General features: G+C 39.4%; 1 protein-coding gene and 1 long non-coding RNA gene across 3 annotated transcripts in view; one reads left to right on the top strand and one right to left on the bottom strand.

Moving 5' to 3' along the window:
- LOC129718990 (protein scalloped) overlaps positions 1–26499 on the top strand; it is a 362904-nt gene that overhangs the window by 190762 nt on the left and 145643 nt on the right. The gene's annotated exons all lie outside the window — the stretch shown is intronic.
- Positions 4970–6259, bottom strand: LOC129718991 (uncharacterized). 2 transcript variants are annotated; one of them, XR_008727101.1, is made up of 3 exons: positions 5738–6259; positions 5373–5663; positions 4970–5307 (listed from the first exon to the last, which is right to left on the bottom strand). It is a non-coding gene; the product is annotated as an uncharacterized LOC129718991 (long non-coding RNA). The 2 variants fall into 2 exon arrangements; XR_008727100.1 differs by having other exon boundaries at positions 5373–5641.

Here is a 26499-nt window from a genome sequence, read left to right as displayed (position 1 = left end):
CATGCGACTCATATGTCTTTTATGGCTGACTGATTCTACTTCATACCTTTTAGTCGGTATGATTGCTTGTGTATGTGGAGCAAACAAAGTTTCATGTGTGCTTCACAGTTCTGAAGTTTTATTCAAGTGTTTTACGAATCAGCGAGCAATGTCTTACGAGGAAGTTAATAAGATCGATTTAGTGAGTTTGTTCATACAACCTACCCAGTACCAAAAAATGAAATTTACAACTAATACAAATGAAAGCACATAACGATTTCTAGCACATAAAGTGCAAAACATATACAATTTCACACCGTTAATAATGCACAATACAGAATCGTTTCCGGCCATGTAAATTTGTACGTTAATTGATATAAACTTAAAGCTTAGAATATGAATATGCATGCAAATTCACAATATATTCATTTACTTTGCATGTGAATATAATGCCACACAGAATATTACATGGTTTCCAATTTTCCTTTTATGTGCGTTTAAAGTAATGTAAATTTTTTTTACTGTGTAGAACAGAAAATGTTATGAATGATTGCATTCAATTGATCAAGCACCGTTTTAAAACAGTTTTCACAAACAAGACCATAGATAACTGTATCAACATTTGGTGGCTCTAAAATCGGGATTTGCTAAATCGTGTCGTCTTCAGTAGTTTTGTTTGAATTGAATAGCTTTACAATTTTGCTGAAGAAAGCATATCTCTTGGATGTTCCTATCAAAAGTTAAATTCGTGCGCCATCTATGCGGACAAATCGCGAACTAACTCTCAAAGCTATAAAAAGCGTTTCACTAATATGTGCATCGCTGCTGAAACAGTAATCGTTTATCTCGTTTCACTAACGAGTTATTTACGTTTAATCGAAAACAAGACATTTACCTCAGTTTACGTGGTTTATAGACAGCCCCTTGTCAGTACAAAACTTTTCTTATATGTCATAATCATCTGCAGTGGAAAACCAACAATTTAGCACAAAAAAAACGAATTTTGGCCGGAAATTTCAATTTTCCGACCATTATGCAGTTTTGAAATTTTGGCTCCTTCTTGGCTTTACAAGCGCTAGCTGAACAACATTTTCACAGTTATCAATTTTATTTCGATTTTTATCGTTAATTTAAAATTACAATTGGGTCCTAAAGCTATACCAGTTTTTCTATATCATTCGATAAAGCCGTGTTTTCTGAGCAAAACGTGATTTTTAAAAAATGTTTATCGTTTTCCTTCGGTTTTTAAATGAAGAGTAAAAGAACTGCTCGAAAGGTCTTAGTTGACGTTTCGCCCATGTACGGTATATAAGAGAACTGTCATTTAAGGCATTTCGAGCAGTTTTTTATTCTTTATTTAAAGATCGAAGGAAAACGATAAACATTTTTTAAAAATTACGTTTTGCTCAGAAAGTTGCACTCTTTCAGCTGATATATAAAAATCAGAAAACCGTTTAAAACTTTAGGACCCAATTATGCTTAGCTGGCCCGTAAAACTGGGTTTGACTGTACAAGGCTTGCACATGCAGAGTCCTGCATAATGGAGCCTTGCTTGACCCTATTTGGATAGTCTTTGGTGTGAGACAAGCATGTATATTACCACCAGCGTTGCCAGGTATCCAGATTTTGCTGGATTATCCAGATTTTTGAACATGTATCCAGGTAGACAGCTTTGATGTCCAACTATCCAGATTTTTCATGGATGATCCGGATTTTATTTTCTCTGTTCCGCAAAAAGGTCATCACTTCAATTTTGGCGCGAAATTTTGTAGTTTTGTCACCTCAAATTATGCGTACCCCAAGACTTTTATCCGAAAAATTAATCTTTCACCCCACGAAATGACTGCCAGATTTTTTCCAGATTTTTATTTTACCTTTTCCAGATTTTTAAAAAAATGACCTGGCAACGCTGATTACCACCGCTGCTGTTCCTCATCGTTATCGACGAGATCATATAGGTGATTGCTTTCCGAACCGTTGGCTACTCCGGCAGGGTATAGGTGATGCCGAACGTGATTCCGGTAGGAGGAATGCACATTAGATTGGCACCTCTTCCGGAAGATTTGGAGCAATGGGTTACCAGATTGACTCGGCCGATTGCGTTGTTCTCGCTTCGAACTAACTTTCGAAGTGATAAACTTGATGCGAGCGTCATAGAAAATATTCTGAGTTTCAGTTTTTTTGTGGAAATTCGAATCCGATCTGTTAGATTATGATGTACCGGAGAATGTCTACATACGACAGTGGATACCACAGGGTGATCTACTGGCACATCCTAAAGCTCAACTCCTCATTACCCATAGTGGTTTGCTAAGTACTCAGGAAGCACTTCAACGACTTTGATTTGGCTGATGACTTTGCATTACAAGCACAACGGCGCTCTGACATGCAGAGTAAGCTCGACGAACTGGTTGTACGCTCTTCGGCGGCTGGTCTTAACATCAACTGTGAAATCTGTGCTTCTATACGCCAGCAAAACGTGTTGTGTTTTAGCGGAGAACACCCTGAAGCTGCAGAGTTTAGTCAATCGATGTCTGTATATAATTCGTGCCTGGTGGCCCTACAACTGGATTTCGAATGCCAAGCTACATTACCGGTGCCATCAGAAGCCGGGATGGAAATTCGGGAACGAAAGTAGGACTGGTTCTGGCACAAATTTCGAGGGACTGGAAAGCGGAAGATTAGTGCTGTGTCCAACAAAACTCCCAAGTTTTTAATGTAACGATCAATGCGTTGAAGAAGTTTCCCATCAATATTGCTGATGACATTGCACATATTATATTAGGCTAAAGTCTGTTCCTACGACACCAATCGGCGAAAATATTTAGCAAGCTCTGCAGTGTAATGCAGTCATCAATCGATTTGATGATCAGTTAATAGTAAGAAATGTGACGTCGTTGATGAACAAGAAGATTAACAATGGTCCTAATGTGTTTCCCTGCGGGACCATGCAGGACCATGCAACAAGTCGATCCGAACAAAATGTGATGGTCGACATGATCAAATGCTGCTTTCAGGTCAGGTTGTACCGCATTAATTTGAAGGCACCGCATTAATTTGCGCAATCAATATGACAAGAATTCCAGTGAATTAGTATATAAAAAAAGAAAGAAGTTATGCTGGGAGGTGCTAATGTATTTCTTTATCCGAAAGAAGAAGAGTGTTTACGATGGACTCCGAAACCTTCAAGCATGCACACAGAGTTGCTTTTATACGTTTTGTTTGTCTTCTTTTTGGAAGACAGGAAACATCTGAGATGACTTCCTAACACTTGGGAGAGTGGAGGTTGCCAATGACAAGCTAAACAGAAAGGCAAGAGGAGCTTTCAGAGATTCGCAGCAACTTTTCAACAAAACCAAAGGAATCCCATCCGCGCCAAGCGAAAGATTGCTTCATGTCTTTAATTAACGAAAACATCCGCATCAAATCTGTCGACAGGAACGTCTTCCAAATCAATTGCAATGTCTTCAGCAGTCGTGGTTTCGTTGCAGAACACACCACAAAAATGCTTTTTGAACAAAGAACATTTGCAACTACTCGTTGTTCTTTCTTCGTCATCCAAAACTACAGGCGCCGGAAGACCATGTTTCTTCCGTTGAGATTTTACGTAGTTCAATAAGACCTTCGGATTTATCCGGAAATTGCGTTCGTACAGTTTCTTATTTAATTTTCTTAAAGAGCCTCTTCAGTTCTGCATTACTTCAAGCTAATTTACGCCGTGTCCGAACTGCTGGGACACAATCTGCTAAGAAACGCGATACGATCTCGGTGAAATATCCTATAGCATCATCTATACAATGAACGCTTTCAAGAAAGCTCCCAGCTCTCAATCGTTCATCGATGAAGACATAGTCAGCTTTTCTGACATTTCGTGCTCTTAACTCATACTCTTCTACAAATAAGACTACAACGAAAGGAAAGCAGCATGGGTGAATGATATCTTTCATTAATCCTAGGAAGGGTCTCTCCACATGATCCGATAGCTCGCTAATTGACGAAAATGAGATTCAGAATCGTCTTGTCATTATTCAATACGCAATTGATTTGATGCATGTTCGGCTGGAAACACTCCGTATGCTATGGAACAAATAGAGAAACGAAGATTGAGATACTAGCCTGTGCCAGAGGAACTAAGTCCTCTGCCATCACAAAACCATCGATTATTGGTCATCGAACCGATTCGCCTGAGTTTCGTCTTATGCGGAATATTTCTCGACTACTTTATGATAAGGTCGTATGTCTAAACGTAAACAAAACGAGTGAGCGATGATTTACGCTTGTGGAGTACAAGGGATATAACTCTCACTCGTTTTATTTACGTTTAAACATACAACCTTATCACAAAGTAGTCAAGATTTCTTGAATTTTCGGAACTTGAGTTTGCCCGGCCAGATGAAAGAAGAGCTTTTTCCTTTAAACTCGATTCCAAATTTGAACGAAACGAAGGACATCTTGCACAGATCTGCATCTATAATTGAGACTACTTTAACCACTTCAATACCATCGTTTGTATCCAAACAACGGTCCGCAATTTTTTCTACATCATCGCAAATTGCAAGTGGATGCAAACCAGTCAAATACACCCAGAACTTAGTTTTTGAAGGCACTACCATAATGCCGGGCATTGATAAATGGCTCGAGTCGATGGTTTTGTGCTCTGAGCTGGTGTTGAAACGACACCAAGAAAAACCGGGATGACTTCACCAAGAACACCATGACGCCTTTTTGATGTTTTTGAACCTCGTCTTGATACAGGTGTGAAGAAGGTTGTTGTTATTACGGGCTGTGGCCAGCGCTGAGGAACGGTGCTTTCCACTTTTGCGCACAATTTTTTAGTGTAAGCCTCGTTCATTCTGTAAACATTTTCGCCAATTACGAAACACGAGGTTTCAACTGAATAACCTTCTGGTCAGTTTTACTACAAGAGTAATCTTTTTTGTCAACTCAGTATTACAACTTCCGAGTTTACATTTTCTTTATATTTTCCATGATTAAGGGGGCGAATAAACCAAAGACTGTAACATGTCTAGAAGGCATTCCTTCTAATAAATTTCCTTTTTTCATTATTTCTTTCATTACCGTCAATTTTTAGTCAGTTTTCCGGAGTATCGACGTCTTATTTTGCAGTCTTTCGGGGCACTCAAACGATCGAACAAGTTTTAAAATCCATGTCCAGGAATTCAGAGCGAAGATTTTATGTTCCTGTTTTTTTCGATTGTCCTGCCTTTGATCAACAGAGCACCACACTCAGCACCAGAGCATCAAAATGCAACTGGAACGCTGCTGTTAGTTGCAGGAAGCGATAGTTTGCGTTATAGATCATAATCTCTGAAAAAAATTTATAGACAGCCATTAAAGCTCGGCAGTGTGCGATGATGATTGAGATGAATTACGGCCAATGGTCGGTCTCGTTAATTTTACAACATCTGTGCAGCCTTGCAGCACGCTGAGATCATGGCACCTAATTTACGAACCGGTTCCAGGGAATCTCCCGAAGGTTTTGTAATAAGACGCAACTCGCCTCTCAGGTCCTATAATAACTAGGCCGATGCAGAAATAATTGGCCGATAGCTTCACGGTACGTACAATTGGGTTGCTCTGAATGTTTTTTTCTTTCTCATTCCTCGAACCAACGACTACTTTCCCCTTGGAATACCTTTGCCTGTAAAATAAATAAAACAAATCTTCAATTAAAACCAGTAAACCATCGCCAGATCATAGTCATTCCCATCAATGAGATAAAATGTATACATCTAACCTCATAAAGCGTACAGATTAATCATCATCGTCAATAGCTACAAGCTGCGCTTATTCCATGTTTCCACTCTCCTGTTTCCATGCCTACTGCTCCCACACTGCCAATCCTCTTTCTTTCGCTCTTCCCTCCTGGTCTCCTCGTGCGGCCGCCTCCCTCTCCGATCGCTAATCGTTCATTACTCGCTCCATTCTTTTCTTCGCATTTGAACTGCTGCCCACCTTGCACCTTCCTTCCTTCTCTTCCAACCTTTCTTTAACGTATCTTTTTTTTCGCTAAAAACACTGCGCTGCGCGTCCATCCAATTTGAGCTGCTCTTTTCGCACACACGACGCTCCCTGCTGCCTGCTCCGCCCCATGTCTGGCACCCTCGGTCCAGCTGTTCCACTCACTCGCCACTCGGCTCGTGATGAAAATCACCAGCAAAATAAAAACAGCGAAAAAACGGCGAATCAAAAGCCAACTCCGCGCACCACGCTGCGGAGAGTGCGATTTTCTATATTTAAAACCAGTTTTCCACCATCATCCTCCGCAGACTGGTGCACACAAATACACACATACATGGATGGGAGTAAGCTAGCTCAGGATGCTGGGCATCTCTGAGTAGTAAATCTCTCTGTTGCTCCTGTCGCGTTCTCTGTCACGCTCTTGCATCACACCCGCGGCTCGTGTGTGCGAATTTCGCGATACGCTGCTCGCTAGAGTATGTGGAAGTGTGGCAGAATCTTCATCCCGATTTGCCAAATTTCCTCTAGTATTGGTGTCTACTCCGTTGCTTGCAGATCGCGTCCCATCGTTATTAGATACCACCACAAGATTTGCACACTTTCTTCCTTTCGTCATCGTGATCGTGATCGTGTTACTACTACGATGACAACGACGAAGACGGTGTGATCTTCCTGCGTACGCTACACAAATGGATCCTCGTTTTCGACTCTCCCCCCATATTGACAGGCAATGTGGACGTGCTCATTTGAATTTTTAATGGAGTCATTCAGAGTGATTTTTGCGCTCACTTCTTAATCACTTCCTGGTAGCATTGAACGCGCGGGGAGCGAGACTGTAGAAATTCGAAGAAAGCAATCAAATAAACGAAAACAGAAAAAAAATTGCGCACGCAAAAGCGACGGAACGCGATCGCTGAACGATCATCATTACAGGACAGGCGTTTCCCTGTCTCGTCTGTTCTTTTTGTTTTTAGTTTTCATTTGTATTTTATTGGCAGCTGAATTATGCTAAAAAACTTCACCAAGCTTCGGCGAGCTGGGGGCAGAATATCAATTGGCAGCCAGCTTTTCGGCGAAAGGCGCCGGAAGTGGGAATCGTTGACCTTTTTTCTTTGGCTGGCTGAGATTTGGTGTCTTTTTTTTTCTTTCTTTGTGCTTTTAACCGTGAGATTGAATGTTGTTGACTAATTTTTGGTTCAATATTTTTATATTATATCATAATGAATTCAAAGTCAATCCAAAAAAGACACCAAAGACAATTCAAATCCATCTACACTAAAGTCGCTTTTTACGCGGGGATACGTGCCGCGTAAATTCCGGAATCCGCGTAAAAATAACCGCGTTAATTCCGGAATCCGCGTAAAAGAACCAGCGTTAATTTTGCATTCCGAGTGAAGGGAAACCGAAATCCGCGCAAAAAAAACGCGTAAATTCGGGAATCCGTGTAAAAAACCGCGTAAATTCCGGAATCCGCGTGAAAAAAACCGCGTTAATTCCGGAATTCGCGTAAAAAAGCCGCGTAAAAAAACCGCGAAAAAAACCGTGTAAAAAGCGACTTTAGTGTATTTAAATGTAACTCTAGTTCTATTCCAATTTTGATTCAGTCCAATCCAAAATCAATTTTATTCATTTTCAAACAAAATTCAATCCAATTCCATATCAAATCCGATCTTATTCAAATGCAACTCAGAGCTAACCCATTGAGAACCCATAACCAATCCAAATCTAATCCAAATCCAATTCAAATCGAGTCTAGATCTATTCTAATCTAAATCCAAATTTAATATAATAATTTCAATATAATCATTAATACTTGAACTCCTAGCATTCCCATATATTCTAAAATTACGAAATTTTAAAACTTTGAAATCATTAAATCCTTGTGTCCTAGAATCTCAAAAACCTGAATTTTTGAAATCTTGGAATCCTTGAACCTCAATTCTTTTAATTTGCTTTTTTATTCTTTTCTCAACTCCTGAAACTCCAGATTATGCTGACAACTTCACAAGATCGTGTGCTATTTTTTTCTTGAAATTGAATATTATCTACCAAAGATTTGTGGCTTGAATTTTATAATTTATTACTAACCAGATGCAATTCGTACGCTATCCAATCCCAATCCAAATCCAAACTCAAGCCCAATCCAGTCCAAATCTCATCCAAACAATCCAAATTAAGTCTAAATTCAAACAAATCCTATCACATTGAGATTTTGTGTTCATGATAAAGCTGCAAACTTTGTGAACTCAAAATCCTTGGATCATTCCTAAAATCATTCAATCCCGAATTTCTGACATCCATGGTCCTAGAATCCCGAATTCTCAGAATCTCGGAAGCCTTGACTGCCAGAAATGCCTAAATTTGGCAATCCCAAAGTATTATCTACTCTTGTATCTTTAAATGCGAATGTCTGTCTGTCTTTGTGTACCCTTCAGACTCTAAATTACCGTGAAAAATTGTACATAGAGGCTTCCGGGTACTAAGAGTAACACTGAAATAATAGCGTAGGAAAGGGAGATGGGGTCGATTCGTGCTCTGTAAATTTAAAAACGTCTTCCACGATAGCCATGCAACTTCAAACACAGATGGTTTTTAGTACGAGGCGTATTTTTAAGGCGTTACTGTGCAAGATTTTCCTGTAAATCCAGACCCCATTTTTAAATCTAAGATGGTGACTTCCGTTTGCTGGAATACAGCCAAAAACTAGCCAGATACCAACCAATATCCGCATCCAAAATGATGTTTAAAGTCCGGAAATCGGTTCTATTTTTAAAATCTAAGGTGGCAATTTCCAGTTTCTGAGAAACAGCTAGAAGTGGTCAAATATCACCTATTAATCAAGCCGGGAAGACATCCAGAGGGCGGAAGTCGACCACAGATATTTCCAGAGAGTTGTTTTATCACTATAAGGAGCATCTATTATTTACCGAATAGTTGAAAAGGAGAAGTTAGCTTCGAACTTGTTTTTTGCGATTATTTCTGAATGCAATAATGCAATCAATGGAGCAGACAGCATAAGGTAGTTTTTCATTTCCAGATGAACAGCTCATTAAAATTAAGTTAAATTGGGTTTATACTGATTCTAATGATTCTGCTAATTCTTCTGCTAAACTACAGAAACACATGTTTTTCACTCAATACTAAATGTCCAAAAGATAACTTTCCTTTCCATTCTGAAGAGCTCAAAAGGGCTCAAACCATAGGTTTTACCTCAAATGGTAGGTTTTTTGATGCCTTACAACTTGGCCGAAGACACTAAAGAGCTAGGGTGTCCCAAAAAATACTAGAGGTGTTCAAAGTTGATTATGTCGAAATTTATGTTGCAAATCATTTTTTCTGCCAACACTGCCAGTGTACCGGCGTCAGTCAGATTTCCATTAGAAGTAATCTCTGAAACACGTTGTAGATTCTTTCTGCGCCTAGAATATTGATTAAATTTGTTTGATTGATCCAGCTGAGTGTACAAACTCGTAATGACAGGTTACTTCTGATGGGAATCCTACTGACGCCGGTACATTGGTAATGTTGGCAGAAAACAAGATTTTCTGCATTTAAATCGACATACTCAACTTTGAACAGCTATATCTCTTCTTAGGGACATTCTAGCTCTTCAGTTCTGCAAAGTTGTTAGGCATCTAAAATACTATACTTTAACATAATGTAGTGCATTATTAGAGCATTATTGAGCTCTCTAGAAAGGTAAATGCAAGAAAGCAGATTTTCCCATATAAATTTTCATACAAATTTGAAATGCAATGCGCCAAGCGGAGACAAAACCAATCGACTTCCGGTAAGTTTAGGGTTGCTTGGGGCCCCTAAAGGAACCAAAAAAACTTGATTCTGGAAAATCGATCACTTTTCCCCACCCTAATGTAGAGCCAATTAGAACAGGGTTGATACCCCCTTCATTCCTTTTTTTTTTCAGAATCACCCTAAAAAGAACAAAGTTCTAAAATCGAAAAATCCAAGGCCTCAAGAATTTTAAAAGTTTAAAATTCCAAAAACTTTTTTTCTGCAATGATGTAAGATCTATCATTAGGTATAAGTATTAAACTAGTATGTAAAGTATGTGTGCTAATTGCACGGTTTTTTATCTAATACATGACTATTATATTGTTCACCTAATTTACTGCAAGATATTTACTTTAATCTTTGAACGAAAACAATGGTTTTGATTTTACTTATAGAGGAGCTGTAGTAATTTCATTAACAGAAATGAATTACACAGTGCAACAATTTTTTTGGCTTCTATGTATGTTTTTTTGATGAAGTTTGATGCGAAAATAAATTTCCCAGAGTTTGAACATATTTCAACTTGAGGGGCAACAATGGCGCCATTTTGAATTTTTGAGAAACTGGAAATTTTTGTGTTTTTTTCGACGCCATTTTGTTTTAGGACCAAATATCAAAATTCCAAGAGTTTGTCCACATATTAGCATCTTTTTACCCATCTTTTGAAAAAAAAAAACAGATCTTAAATCGGCGAAAACTGAGCTCAAAACGGTGATTCTACGAAACCGGTTTTGGCATAGTTTTAGTATATTTCACAAAGCAAAATTATATCGATTATTTCTGAGTATTAATGGTAATTCGCTAATTTCTTGGAGTGGTAGTCAAATTATATCTTATTTTAAGTGAAAAAGTCTCAGAAATCGAATGGTAGGTGTCTGATCTACGTAAAATGTCAGCAAAATGTCGATTTTGCCCCAATTCCCCTACAATACAAAAATTGGTTTATTTGCTGACATTTTACGTAGATCAGACACCTACCATTCGATTTCTGAGACTTTTTTTACTCAAAAATAATATAATTTGACTACCACTTTAAGATATTAGCGAATTACCATTAATGCTCAGAAATAATCGATATAATTTTGCTTTAAGAAATATACTAAAACTATGCCAAAACCGGTTTCGTAGAATCACCGTTTTGAGCTCAGTTTTTGTCCGATATAAGATCTGTTTTTTTTTTTCAAAAGATGGGTAAAAAGATGCTAATATGTGGACAAACTCTTGGAATTTTGATATTTAGCCTCAAAACAAAATGGCGTTGAAAAAACCACAAACATTACCGGTTTCTCAAAAATTCAAAATGGCGCCATTGTTGCCCCTTAAGTTGAAATATGTTCAAACTCGGGGAAATTTAGTTTTGCATTAAAATACACCAAAAAATTATATATAGAAGCCAAGGCAGAAAAAACGTCAATTTTTGTTGCACTGTGTTATCAAAATGGGGTCCAGTGTGCGACTGTTCTCCTCTAATAATGATAAGTTTTCTGTCCGTTTATGCTGCATGAGACAGTTCTATACCACGTTGTTGCTCTCTGACGTTTCTCTCCATGAGATCTATGCTACCTCATTGGTATGGTTAGGGATCATCTAGAACTCACTGTCCTGTGTAACGCGTAAGGCTAACATCCGTAACACCCCCCTGCTTGTGAAATTCCGGATTATCCCCAGGTGTGTCTCGTAACCAACCGTAACGCTTTCCATTCTCGATGATGAGAACGAGGTCTCTTGCTTCCAACGGCTTCACCGATTCAAACCACTTGGTACGTCTGGTTATGGTTGGCAGCTATTTTCGATACCAGTGACTCCAGGAATGGTTCATCAAGCAGTGCGCATGGCACCAGCTATTACAAAGGTACTTTCGTTCCTCTTCGTAGACATTCCTGGTTGCGATACGTGAGTGACTCGATCGACTCCAGGGTAATGTACCTGAGTGGTTTGGAATTAACGATGGACTCTGCCTCGAGAACCACGTGTTCCAGCACTTCGTCGCTAGGATGCTGATGCCACTAATATTGAACCATAAGTCCTAAAATGTCGAAATCCTTGTTGCTCAGTTACTGAATTGCATGCTTTAGGAACCTGAAATCCGTATTATACCTTAAATCTAAGAATAATTTGAGATCTCATAATCTAAAAAAAATGAAATGCTCAATTTCGCAATTTCTCCAGGCCTTCAAACCATTAAGTTCTAACATCCCGGAATCCTTAAACTCATCATTTTTTAATCTAAAAAATCATTAAATTCCTTCTATTCTGAAATCCCACATTGTAGAATTACGAAGTCCCTATCATGCTAAAAACTTTACCAAGCTGTGTTTTGATTTACTTTTTGTATTTTATCGATGATATAGAATGTTGTTAAACTGATCTTTTGATCAATAGTTTAATATTATACTGTAATTGAAACTTTATCTATATGCACTCCAAAAGTCATAATTATTTTTTTAAATTCTATTATAATAAAATCTTATTATGGAATCCTATAGATACTGAAATCCTAAGATTTCATAATCTATTTTAAAACCCTTAAACTTTGCGAACCAAAGAATCCTAACATCATTGTTAAAAAAAATTATTCCTGAAATCCTAAAATTCTAGGATTCTACAAATTTCAAATTGCAAAAGCCCAATACTTCAAATTCTCGGAACCTCAAAGCCGCGCGTTTCCCAAGATACCGTTATCCCAGATTATTGTTATTTTGGAACCACGAAATCCGAGGATCCTAGCATCCTAAAACTGTTAAATTCTGGATTCTCAAGATCCAACATTTTTAATACTTTATAATTAAGAAGTTCTTAAGTCCTGTTTTCCAAAATTCGGAATTTTTCAAATACTATATTCTGAAATTCCAAAATCTTTAATCCTGAAATTATAGATAAAGTCCCTAAATTCAAAATGCTGGATTTTCTTAAATAATATGAATTTTAAATACCTTACTTCACTTTTGCGGCGATTGACCGATTAACGATCCAGAATACGTCGTCATGTCACTGCAGAGTTTACCCCGAAGTCGACGGTCTCTATTGGAATTTTTGCTAAATATGGTTTTTGCTGATCGTTCATCTGGCATTCTGGCTACATACCCCGCCTACTGGGCATAGTGAAATCATATGATTAAATCGATTAAATATTCCATGCTAATATGTATTCTGCAAATATAAAATTTTTAGATTTTTTTAAAACCATTCAATCCTTGAGTCCCGAAATTCTAAGATCCAAGAAACATTTTGACGTACCGTTTTTTTTTTTTTCAAAATATTTAGACTTTGTTTGGAATCAAACATCCCCTTCAAAACTATCCCCATCTTTCCTGCTTGGAGTAATCCTTCACTCAAACAGCTAAGCGTGATCGTAACGCAGTACAGAGTATTTTACGTCGATATAGAACGCAATGCACTCAACCTGACTTTCAATTTGCTAGCTCTGCTTACTGTAGGTTGAATAGTTCAGACAAATTTCACGGTTTCACAGTATTTGACGTGCCATCCTCGAAATTTCTGGAGATTTATTAACAGCAGAAGAAAAAACTCGAGCATTCCAACCTAACTATGTGATTCTTGATGGCGAGGAATAGGTATTTGGACCAAGCGACTTCTTAGATGTATCACCTTCCAGGTCACGCCAGCTATGATGTTTGCAGCAACGGAAGGCTGGAGACTTCACTTGTTCCTGGGCCCGATGGACTCTATAGCAGCCATTTTAACTGCGTCTTTTGAGCAAGGTGAATGCATTTTCTGAACGCGCTCTAATATTTACTAGTGAGACCTACACTAGAATATACTTTTACCGTCTCTGGTCTCCATATGATCATATTTGGAAACTTTGGATCGAGTGAGTCCGAAAAAAAAATTATTAAAATCGCTTTGCGTAACCTGCCGTGGCGTGAACCAATCAAATTGCCGCCCTGTCCACAGCGATGCATACTGTGAACATGTTGAAAGTCAAAAGAAAACTACATCGGCAGGTATTCTTAGTGAAGTTTCTAAGCGGTGAAGTGGACTGCCGTTAATTACTTGCTCGATTTTACTTTCGTATTCTTCCTAAAGTGGTTCACCACTTTTGTTTTGTAAGCGCGGGTATTAATTTTTCTGCGAGCGGCGGAAACACAACACAAAGCAGTACGAGGAAATTAAGTTCAAAAAATTGTTACACGCAGCGCTCATGGTAGGCAAGAGAGTGGTGATTATTCACTCTACTCAATACAGGCAGACAGTGTGTGCAGCTTGGGAAGCGAAAAATAAGCGAACTTTAAATAGAAGACAGACTTTAGGAAAATATACCGCATCCAGACGGGACTCGTCGCGGGAGATTATTGAATCTCTCTCTACAATAATCTCCCGCACTCAAGAAGAAAATAACATAAAGGCGAAGTGTTTTCCTGCTATCTTTAGTGATATTGCGTACCGTGCAACGTACACGCTGTCAATTTGGTGAATTTGAGAACAACATTCGAATTATTGTTTATTATCTAACATAAACAGTGGGGCGCCAATAGAAATCGACTTTTCAAATTTTTTTCAGCGATAGGGCTCAAAAGTTTTGTCTTCTCGAAAAAAGTTCCCATGCAAAAATCCAGCTCAATTGTGTTAAGCTTTCTTAAGGAAGCAGTTATAGTTACAAAATTCCATTACCAACTCCACCATCCGTTGCATAATCTGAAATAGTAAATTTTTAATACCTTTCTTCGCTGGAGTACTGATACTAGACACCTTACTTCCCGCAGAAGGAATAACGACTTCCGCGAGGTAATAAAATAACTAGGCCAAGAATGAAAAGAGTAGCAATAAAGTTTCCCTTTCCTAGTAGCTATAGGGGACTCCCCAGGGTTTCAATTTGTTTGTGATTTAAATTTGTTCAGTGAACGTAACAGTTAGAACAATAGAAGATTTTTTAAATATCATAGAAGAGAAACACCAGAAACTACCAAGTCATGTTAAACACACAGTGATATGTTTTGAAAAGCCATAGAACGAGGAAGAAAACTAGATTTTTCCCTGAGGAAGATACCAACCGGAGTCGAAACGTTAAAAAAATTAAATAATTTGTTCCAAAATAAATTTGAAATGTTTTGCTTTTTCAATCTGATGTTTTTTTTTTCTAAAAATCTTTATCGTCAAAAAGTAAAACTTTGACCGTTTTGAGGTTTCGCATCCTTGGGCACTTTTTTCGTGAAGACGAAACTCTTGAGCGCTACCGCTGAACAAAATTCGAAGGGTAAACTGAAGATCAAAGTTGAAGTTTTACAATTTGTAAAAAAATGTCTTAAATGAAATCCTAAAATTCCAAACACCCAGAATGATGGAACTATAAATTCTGAAATGTCAAAATCCTTGTGGCCTAATTCCACAATACTTAATTTCATTAACCTGAAATCTGTGCTTCTTGAAATCTCAAAGTAGCAAAATCTTAAGATTCAAAATGGTCCCTCGTCGAACTGAAAAAAAAATCTGCTTCGCTCTTGTACACCTGGATAGTTTATCCGCGTAGGTTGCACACTATTTTTTAAGAAAGAATATTATAAGTGGTTTAAATAATAATCATAACTAATACTCTATACCTCACTTTATCCTACCAAACTTTCAATAATTTTCATAAATAAAACTTAATTGAATTTGGTAGGTTATACCTGATGAAAGTGTAGAACTCGACTAGCCTTACATTGGTTGTCCCCATTGTTCTCGTTTTACTGTACAGGCTGTCAAATTAATCAACAGGGTTGTTTTGATCGGGAAGCGATTGGCATCGAGGGGTCGGTAACAGTTAATATTTTAGATCACAAATCCGTAAATTTCTGTCAATAAATTATAGATTATAAATTCCAAAATTTTCTAAATTTTATATTTTTCAACAGTTTTACTATATGTTTTACTCACACGAACTCCGTGAAATGCATTATTTTGAAATAGAAAAAAATCGATTGAATCTAAATTACTTACTTTGCGTAAATTCTTCGAATCGTGCAAATTCCTTTAACATCTTATGATAAAGTTTCCTCAATTCTAATGCGTAAAATAAAAACAAAAAAACGATTTGAGATCATAAATTTGATATTTGCTTATATATGTTTATGTCAGCTTTGAATTTAAAGCATGCAAAAACAGAACATGCACCCAATGTTCAGTCTTGAGCATCGATCCTGCTTCACTCCCACTAGCTGAAAATAACGAATAAATTTAAAGAGTTGGCACACTTGCCAAAAAATCACCACGCAGCGAAAGATTAAAGGTAGCGACACACAAAAAAAATAATAAAACGGGAAAGTTCAAGCCGAATGACGACGACGACAACAGACAGACAAAGCCAGTCGAGCCGAGAGTCGAAGGAAAAAATCTGTTTTATTGACTCTCCCATCAAGACAGACTAGCATTAGCAGCACTGCTGCAGCCGCGTGTGTGCAAAGAAGACAGAAGAGACCCCAAGTCAGAAGAAGAGAGTCAAGCCAGAGCGTTTACAAGACAATTCATTTACAATCAAATAAAGCTTAATTTTTATTATTGTATTAGTCTACTGCTTTAATTCGCGCGCTCTCGCTCGTTCACTCGTTCGCTCACTCACTCACTCGTGCCGTCGCGTGTTTCTGCTCCCAAGTAGCTACCAATCGAACGACGTTTTTCGAACCGAAAGACGCAAATAGACATCATCACAATCATCGAAGATCAGAGTGCGACGCGAGCGAGAATGGGATGGCGAATCTTGGAGCTTTTCAGCGAATCTTCTTGAAGAGGCACCGCACGACACGGGGTGTTAAAAGCTTGTTTGCGCTTAGAAGTGAATTTACACACTTTTCAACTTGTTGGAGAGGAGGTGTAGAAGAGAGCAGTAAACTAGGCTATCGCAGCTCAGTTGCGGAGTTTGAAACGCGCGTTTGAAGCGGAGTTTGAAACGAAAGCTAACCAAAAAAAGGCAAAGGTAGTCACTAACGTGAGAGAGAGTGGGAAAGAAAAAGAGAGCGAAATGGTGATACAGAGTTGAACACACACGCGGCTAGAGGGAGGGAGCGAGCGAGCTTGAGCGAAACGTAGCACTAGAAGATAATCGCCCCCTTGACACTCTACACACTAAACCATCTGATCTTTGTGTGTTTATTTTGTACTTATTTACGGTTTGCACAATGCGATTTGTTGATGCGTTTGTGTGTGTGGGTGTGCGTACCTTTCCAGCTATGGAGACTTTCAACTCTTGCTTGCAGGCGCAGTGCTGCCAGAGCTGTGGTATGAGGGCTGCGAATTCCAATTGAATTCCTGAAATTCCAGTACATATTTTGCGATGGAATTGGCAAATTTTTTTCATTTGATGGACTTAATTTGGTCTCTAGGTGAAGCTTTGACACCGTGATTCGATCAAGAAATTAGATTTATTTTAAATAGCCTAATAAACAATTTATTCGTTTGATGCTTTGTTGGTGGCAAACATCTATTAAACTTTGTTATGAATATGATTCGATCAAATTTCGAGAAGCATCCTAAGAACCTACTTTGGCATCCCTTCTTTGCTGGTGTGTCCGCATAACCAGTTCCTGGTTCTGGTCACGCGGAAAACGTCTTACTCATCGATGTGAAAACCGTGGTAGACGACGCAGGAAAACCGTCCCTCCCCCCGTATGCTGTGACGAGTGAAAAATGCCGCGAATTTTCCGCTTGTCACAGCTTTTCTCGCTCGAGGCGCTACACCATGCCACAATCGGTTTTGCACCTACGGCGGTCACCTTCCCCGAGGAACCTGAAATCAGTGTACGACTGCGGGACTACAGTGACGAATGTATTGGTACGCATTAAAACTCATCGGAAGAGAGCGACACGAGGGATGAGAGAAAGAGAGCAAACAAACTGCACAACACGAGACACACACACACTGGCGTACGCATCGAAGTAGGCCCTCGGTCGACGTTAACCTCACTTGCTCAATTTAGTGACGCTTTGTACGCTGTGTGGAGTAATCGTGTGTCGGTGTGTGTCCCCGCGTCGTTCGCGATCAGAAGATTTCGTGCCGCGGATTGACGGTAATGATTTCGAGTACTATATTCTATCTTCTAAATCAAGAAGTGAAAAAAATAAACAGTCAAACAAAAGACCAGAGGGCTTTGGGTAACGCAAAAAGGTCCCAAAAGTTGCGTGCACTTCTTTGTTTACGTTAGAAACGCTCCGGTAGAAACAAAGCAAAATTATCATCGGTGCAACAGCAGAGAGCTTGTTGGAGGCAGACCAGTGCTCCCAGCTAGAGCGAGTAATCGAACGATAATTTAGCGAAAAGTGAGCTCATTATGAAATTAGTTTGCAATAAAACACAGAATCGAGACGTATTTGGTGGTGACAGGAAGCAGTGCGATTGATTGTGCGAGCGAGTGAGCAAGCGAGGGGCTGTACTTGAGATAGGACTCGACTTGCACAGCCATAAGTGCAAGTGAAACAACCGAAGAAGGGCAGTGTCGTCAGCACGTAGCTTTCGGTAAGAACACAAGCGATAGTGAAGTGATCCCAGTGGAGGAAGCTCCTACGCGGGATTGATAGGAAATCTTCCTTCCCGCTTCCCGGACTCTCCTTGTTGCAAGTCTTGTTGCAAGACTTGTCGAAAGCTGTCAAAAGTGACCGATTTCTTCTAGAAAGCGCTTCGGGAACTGCAATCGAGCATCGAGGTGTGTGTCTGCTGCTGTTACTTCTCATTACAGTTGGTCGGTTGTCCGCCCTGTACTAGCAGAACTCTGTGTGTCATGTTTGTGTTTATGACACCTGTGTGAGTTGTGCAGCGCATAAAGGCATCACAGTAGGCCGCCTCTATTCGCATGCAGTGTTGCAGCGCGGAGCAGTATAATAACGCAAACACTCTCACGAGTCGCCATCATCATCAATAACAACAGCAGCAGGCTGTGAGACAGGCGAAATCGTGTTGCGACAGTCGTCGATCGTCGTCGTCGTCGTCGTTGGCGCTGAAGACGAAGAATCAGCGCGAGGACCGTGTGCGGCAAGAACAAGAAGAAAAGTGATTCTACAAGTTTTTATGTGTGTCTCTCGATACGTTTACTTCTGTGGTGCCTAAGCGCAAAGCAAAACCATTCCCTTCGCTGTCCGTTTTGGATCGGCTGTAGTAGCGAAACAAAGTGAAGGTGACGTGATTTTATAACTCTCTCGTGTTGTCTCCGACCGGTCGATCCGACGGAAAGGAAAGGAAAGGGAGAGGAGTGGAGAGAAGTGAAGAAGGGTGAAACGAAGCGAAGACAGAAGGAAAGGTGTGCGATTGCACGGAGCAACAGAGAGCGGAAAGAACCACAACAATCCGCGCACACAACGATAAAAGGAAGGGAACCCGTGTTCGAAGAGTGTGTGGCAACCCGGAGGGAAGGAAGGGTCAACAGAAAGGGGGAGGGAACGGGGAAAGCAACACAAAAACCGATATCAATAATAGCATTAACAACAGCAGCAACAGCGCTTTTATTTCAGTCAAACAAGTTTTCTACTTGCTCAAACGAGCAGAGAAAAACACCGTGAAAAGGGTGAGACAGAAAAACGAAAACTAATCGGGCGATTCGAGCGCTACGAGAAGCCGTAGAATAGAGTGGAGTGGTCTGAGGAAACGCCGCGGAAAGGTGGTGGAATATTGAAACAGAAAACCCACGGGAAAAGGTTAGATTTTACTGAAACAAATAGCGCGGCAAAGAGGCAAAAGGGTGTCCCGTGAATCAGTGAATCAGCAACGCGAAGAAGCTTCCAGAGCAGTGTGCGTGCGTGCGGTGCCACAGGTCGTGGTCAGCCAGCGCGCGAGAAGTGCTCTAGATGTACGCAAGAGGCCAGAGGCAGTAGAGTAGAAAAAAAGTAAAACCGAGAAAAAAAAAAGGTGAAAGATCTTGAAAACAGCGCGCGCGTTTTATATTTATATCTGTCGAGAAAGCAAAACGAGACGAGACCATCAACAACAGCACCAGTGCGTAAAAATAAAAAAAGCGGAGATTATCCGTCCTACTGAGCCAGCCTTCCAACAGCTAGAGTATCCTCGGTTTTCTTCTCGTCCCCCTTTGCGTTCACCCCGCAGACGAGCGAGCCGGAAAAATCAGCGGGATCCGAGAGGATAAATGTTAATATTTGGAGGTTAGTATCATATCAACTCCCGGACGCTCCCAGCGGAAATTGTTTCTACATCGTTAAGATACCGATAATGGACTACCTGCGAGGAAGCGACTGATAAGCGACGTGACACCACTTTCAGTCAGTCTGACTGGCGCTTTCGATTTCCTGTTCGATTTCCGCTTACATTTTTTTTCGCCTTCTTCAAAAAATTTGCGCAAGAACCCCTACCCATATATTATGGTAACAAATCTTTCGCACCTATCACATTAAAAGAACTCATCAAACCGACCTCCCACATGATTTTACCGCTGCAACCAGAGCACCAATGACGTCATCTCCTTCGTCGGTCTGACTTTTCTGTTTTTGCGAGCATTTCGGCCAAAAATAGCCTCCACCTTCTACTGACTCTACGACGATCTTCAGCGAAAAGAAGAAAAACACCACGACGACCGGTTCATCTCCCAGTCCGAGGCTGGTGATGTGATGATAGTTTGAAAATTCCCGGAATAGCTTCGAAAATTCACGATCGTGAATGAAATTTTTTCCCCGAAAAAAAAAAAGTTAGTTCGACCCATCGGTAAGGGACACGTAAAGTCAAAAATACCTGCACACTTCTCGGAAGCAGTCCTTCTCCGAGCGGTCGGTTGCGTTCCCATTGTCGTGCCACTGCATTAATGGGCGGTACTCCTGGGTCGAAGTTGCTCACACAACCGGTGTTCCTGTGTGTGTTCTTCAAGGTTCTCGTCGATTTTGCGATTAGAGAAACGAAAACAAAATAATTTAATTGATGACCTACAACAGAAGAAGAACGAAAACCAGCGCCAAAGCCGGGCCTAACGAGAAACCAAGCTAGCTGAGCCAGCAAGCACAGCACAGCAAAACCCGCCAGACGTGCATGTTTCGTGCCAATTCGGATCAAATGACCGGCTCTCGGTGTTTGCTCTTTCTCTTCTTTTTTTTCATTTTTCAATTTACTCAGTTTCATAATAGCTTGTTTTATTGCCACTGTGTAATAGTTTGTCGGGGTTTTTTCCTTTCTTCGCAGCTGTAACCACAAATTACTATTAAGGTGACACGAAATGATAGTGTTACACCTCCTAGCAATCGCGGGTGCTGTGCGAACGGTGTGTGTGCGTGTGTGTGGGAATTGTTGACGAGTTTAGTTTTTTTTTCTTTTCAGTGCGGATTACTACGAGATTGATCTTGTTGAGTCGTGTTCCTTTTTTGTTCGCTCATTTGATAAATCAGTAACCGATGCGAAGCTTTCATGTCATAATTAAAACTGTGGCAGATCATTAAGTAACATGAAATCTACAAAAACTACCACAACGGTAATGTCCTTGTGGGTAAAACCATACCGAACTAAGTAATTATACATCAAGATAGTGAGTGGTGGAAGCTGGTGATGATTTTCATAATAAATTTTTGACTTTTTGCTGCTGAGTTTGGAAATTCCTCAATTGGGAGCTGATCTGAAAATAGAATAGAAGCACTAAAACTGTACTGAGAAAAATCTGTGCCTAAACGTCCGCTACCTCAGTGAACATACGAGTAAACGACTTTCAGAGAATGCATGTCATAATTAAAACTGTGGCAGCTAATGAAGCAGCAAATCTACCAAAAATACTACAAACGTGATGTCCTTGTTGGTAAAATTGGTAAAATTGGTTGGTTAAAAATCACTGCTAAAAATGTGAGGGGAGGATTCTTCGTGATAGTGTGAGGTGGAGACTGTTGACGAATTTTATAGCAAATGCTTCGCTTGTGCTTTTTTTGGAAATCCTTAATGAGAAGTTAATCTAAGAATTCAATATAAGCAAACTACTGAGAAAAACCTATGACCAAATGTTTGCTCCCTCACTTGACGAGTAGACCACACAAAGTATTCATGTCATAATTGAAACTGTGTCAAATAATTGAATAGCAAATCTACATAAACCTCCACAAATGTGATGTCTTTGTTGGAAAAACCGTAATGATTTTATATAAAATATTCGATTGTTTTTGCTTTTTAATTTGGAAATCCTTAATAAATAGTTGATCTGTGGATTCAACCTATTATTGAGAAAAACCTATGGCTAGATGCGACATTGCGATCAGTTCTAATCATCCCAGTAGAAGCATAAATTAACTAAAAAGAATTAAACTCATCTGCTATTAGACTAACAGATGAGCTGAATAGAAGTTTTTAACTGGTTTGTAGAGAAAACATGAATAAACCAAAAAAAAGTATTAGAAATTAAAAACATATCTTCATAAGGTTTCAATATAACTGGGTAGATATTCAGGAACGCATAGAATAAAGTACGATGAATGGGACAAAACCATACTGAGTGAAAATACATAAAAAACGATAATTGAAGTACTTGAGCATTAAAAGCATCTTATTAGATATGTCATTATGATGTATTACAAAATTTCCTATGCGCTTTTAGGCTATAAAAATGGATTATTAAATGTTTCTCAACAAATTGAAAACAAGATAAATTCCCACAGAGATAAGCTGGGAAAAGTTGAACCGAGCGACCGTTGACTGTTGCAGTGACGTTTCTAAACTTCCCTTATGAATGTCTTCAGAATGTTGTGCATGGTCGCCATGTAGTTGTCGGCATATTTCGAGGTTAGACAGCTTAGTTTAGGTTTGAAGTCGGTAATTTCTGTTTCAAATAATCCGTGAAAATGATTCCAAAATAAGCACGAAGTTTCTTGAGAACGTCATTAGAATTCATCCCAAATTTAATCAAGATCACTTGAAGTCACTTTTGAATAAAAAAAATTATTTTTATGCGTTATTTTTTCACGCGCTATGTATCACTCGCGTAAGAATCGACTTTAGTGTATTCAGATTGTTACATCATATTTATTCAGTTATATATTGTTTTATCTCATTTCGAACTATTTTGACTCTTGTTAACACTTGATAACAGCCTTTGACGTTTGTTAATATTTTTTGATATTTTGGAAATTGGAGTATAAGAATGCACTTACTGAGTACAATAATGAAATGAGAAAATCCATGAGGAAAACTTGGATTCAAACCCGTGAAAGTATAGACAACACATCACCCCGTTTGCTAGACTTCACAAAACCTGCTCCAAAAATCATTCAATTGCACTTGGCAGTATGATGTGTCAGAACGGATCGTGCTAGTGCCCAAAATTAGTTTTTAGACGGACTTCGAAAAAATCACTGTGAAGCTTTATAAACATTTTTTGAGTTCTTGTTGACGTTTTTTAGAGGTTCAATTGAAGACCGTCTTTAGGCGGCACTGAGCACTTGAGGGTTAAGACTCCCGCTGACACGATAAATCTGATGATGGTAACTCATTTTGCAGACTCTGCTGTATATGATGTTTCGTAGAGGTAGGAGACGACCCTTTGGAGATTTTGTCGGAATCTGAAAAAGAAAATGTCTCAACTTCAACTATATTTGGCGAAATTTTAACGTTAACCAGAGTGAAAAATGCTGTGAGATCATTCCAGCCTTTCAGGGCTGCAGGTGTCGACGGTGTATTTTCTGCGATGCTTCAAAAAGGTGAGGCAACCCTGATACCGTTACTAAGCAAGACTTTTAAGGCAAATCTAACATATATGTTGAAGTTCATATTCCGTCGAAATGGAGGTACTGAAATGCCACTGCGATATTCTTGCTGATTGTCTTTTGTGGCGGGCCCCGGTTGCTGTGCACAGGTTACGGATTGCTCGTACTCATTGATGGAGTAGAACTGTTTTGTTGTAAACCTGTACCCCAATTAGGTACAACATAGTTGATGAAACTAATTATCTGTTTGGGATTGGAGCTCCACACTTGGTATGGGGTTAAAAGGTAGCTTCCTAAGAAGTTGTACCTAGAGGAAGCAAGAGCTTCGCAAGAGCAAAGCAAATGCTCTGAACTCTCTGGTTCAGATTTGCAGAATCGGCAGGTGTCGTTCTACACCGATTTTCTCTAAATGATAAAAAGCGGGACAGTGTCCGGTAAGGAATCCCGTGATTATCCGTAGGTCTCTACGATTTAGACTAAGTAGCTTTCTGGCGGTTCCAGGGTTCGGATAGATAAACTTTTTAGCTTGTCTACAACCCTATGCGTGTTGCCATTGGGATACTATTTCTAGCCTTTCCCAAGTTAGTAGTTCGCTTTTGATAGCGGAAATGGACGTACCCAGAAACGGCTCGGGGCCAATAAATCGCTGAGCTGATCCCTGCCTTGCTAGGTAGTCAGCGTGTTCATTACCCTCGACTCCGCAGTGTCTGGGCACCCAAAACAGAAAAACTGAATTCTGTCGGGAAAGTTCCCGTAGAGTTTCAATGCATTCCCAAACAAGTTTCGAAGCGCATTTGACGGACTTAAGTGCTAGTAGTGCTGCTTGACTGTCCGAGAATATACTGATTTTCGCATGTCTGTAGTTGCGTTGCAGACATATTTTTGCGCAGATATATATGGCATATACCTCTGCTTGAAAAACAGTGGGCCATCTTCCCAGGGAAAATGTTTCCCTGGTACCGGGTCCTCCATGACCTACTCTTCCATGGCGAATGCGACGAAGCAGAGGATGTTCAACACATGCATAATCAACTGGATTGACACTATGCTTGCACAAGGACAAATCCATTCGGTGTAGGAGACTCATCCATAACTATAAGAGCCACGAAATGGTCTCTTGTTATGGATGACCTCATCAGAAGCTTTAAGATAAAGGTTTCGAAGTTGTTGGCTTCGTAAATGACATTGTCATTATATCAAGGGGAAAAGTCTTGGAAAAAACGCAACATTCTATAAACGTAACCCATTGCTGGTGTATAAACAAGGGTTTAAACATTTATGTCAATGTTGTAGTAGTAGCTTTCACTAAAAAAAACTTAACCTTATGCCTCTTAGGCCTAAGGAAAGTATTGTTCAATTGATTGCGTTCTGTTTATGTTCCAAAACGGTTGGTAAAAAATGAAGACTAAAACCCAAAATGATTAGATGGATCTACACGTCTGTTATACTCCCGAAAATAACATATGCTTCCCTAGTTTGGTGGCTCAAAACAAAACAGGCTGTTACGAGAACAAAGTGAGCAAAGCTTCAGAGACTGGCGTATATTGCTATAACGGGAGCAACCTCATCGAAAGCGTTGGACGCAATTGGGCCTCTCTATGAATTTATACAACTAGAAGCATAAAGGAGTGCTCTGTGGCTCAAACGTCATAAAAATGTCTTACCGGGTAACCTTCTTGGTCATCTGAGTATATGGCAACACTTTAAAAGAGGGTCAGTGATGGGTATGAACTAAGACTAGATGAAACCCATGGATAACTGCGAGATTTCCTACAACATCACGTTCCGATTAAAAGTGCGGGGGTTACATGGTTCGTCAGGGGTCAACGTTATTCTTCACTGATGGCTCAAAAATCGCTTCAAAAAATGGTGCTAGTATCTTCGGTCCTGGAGTTCGGGTATCAGTGGCTATGGGTGAATGGCCAACCGCATTTCAAGTAAAGGTTTACGCTATAATCGAAAGTGTTAACGTTTGCTTTAAGAGAAATTATAAACATGCGAATGTTTCCATTTTCTCTGATAGTCAACAGGGCACTATTCGAGTTAATATCATCTTAAGAACATTGGTCGAGTTCGGGATGACACCTGTCGCTTTTGTAGCATGGAAAGCGAAACTTCGGTACATCTGCTATGCAGCTGTGGTGCACTATGCATGAAAAGAATCAAATTTCTCAACAAGAGGTGCTAACAACCTAGTGAACTTTGGTCTGCTAATCCTCGGAAGGTAATTGGCTTTATTAAGCACAATATACCTGACTGGGATCGTGAGGAGACAACCGGCCATCAATAGTGAGTGACTGGTTATCCTATTTGGCACGTATAGTAAGGGGGATATACTACACGAGTTCTACATAACGGACGCAGTTGTCTAATTCCCCAAAAAAATCCACAACAAAAAAACTGTGATGTTTGCTCAAAATTGAAAAGGGGGAAAGGGGAGGAAGCAGATTGTTTAGTGTTACGTAGTTTTATGGGGGGGGGAGTCATATCGAACGATACTTATTGTTACATAGGGAGGAGAAGGTATGAAACCGAGATTTTTAGCGTTACGCCTTCAGAGAAATGGTTTCTCAGACAAATTGAATAAAATTATCACAAATCACTTTGCCAAAGACACTTTTCTTCTAACTCCTTTTGTTAGAGATGAAACGTTTCATATTAGACTAGTCTATGAAATATATTTCAGCATATGATTATATAATATCTAAATACACAACATTGTAGAAGACACAAAAAAATAACTTCTACAAAGACCGAGTTATAGTTGTATATCTCCTGATCACAGTAAGGCAAAAACTAGCAGACGAAACCTGCAGCGCATAAGTTATTATCATAATCACTCTACAAAATTTGTTGAAACATTTGTTTTTTCGATACTGATTCGATTCTTATTCAAAAAACCATATTGCTCACATTAATTTGCAATACCTAGGTCTGTGTAGAAGCTATCTTTTTTGTGTCTTCTACTAAGTTGTGTGTTTCGATGATATACAATTGAATGCTGAATACTGATGCCTTCTGAATGCTACAGTTTTTAAAATATTCAAAACACATTTAATTCTAAGGACTAGTCCAATACAAAACGTTATATCTCCAAAATAAGAATAGTTTGAGGCATTCCATGGAAAGTAAATAGGAATAAATATT

Source organism: Wyeomyia smithii, chromosome 1 (genome assembly GCF_029784165.1).
Source record: "Wyeomyia smithii strain HCP4-BCI-WySm-NY-G18 chromosome 1, ASM2978416v1, whole genome shotgun sequence".
NCBI classification, from domain to species: domain Eukaryota; kingdom Metazoa; phylum Arthropoda; class Insecta; order Diptera; family Culicidae; genus Wyeomyia; species Wyeomyia smithii.
This window is presented reverse-complemented; position numbering and strand designations above follow the sequence as displayed.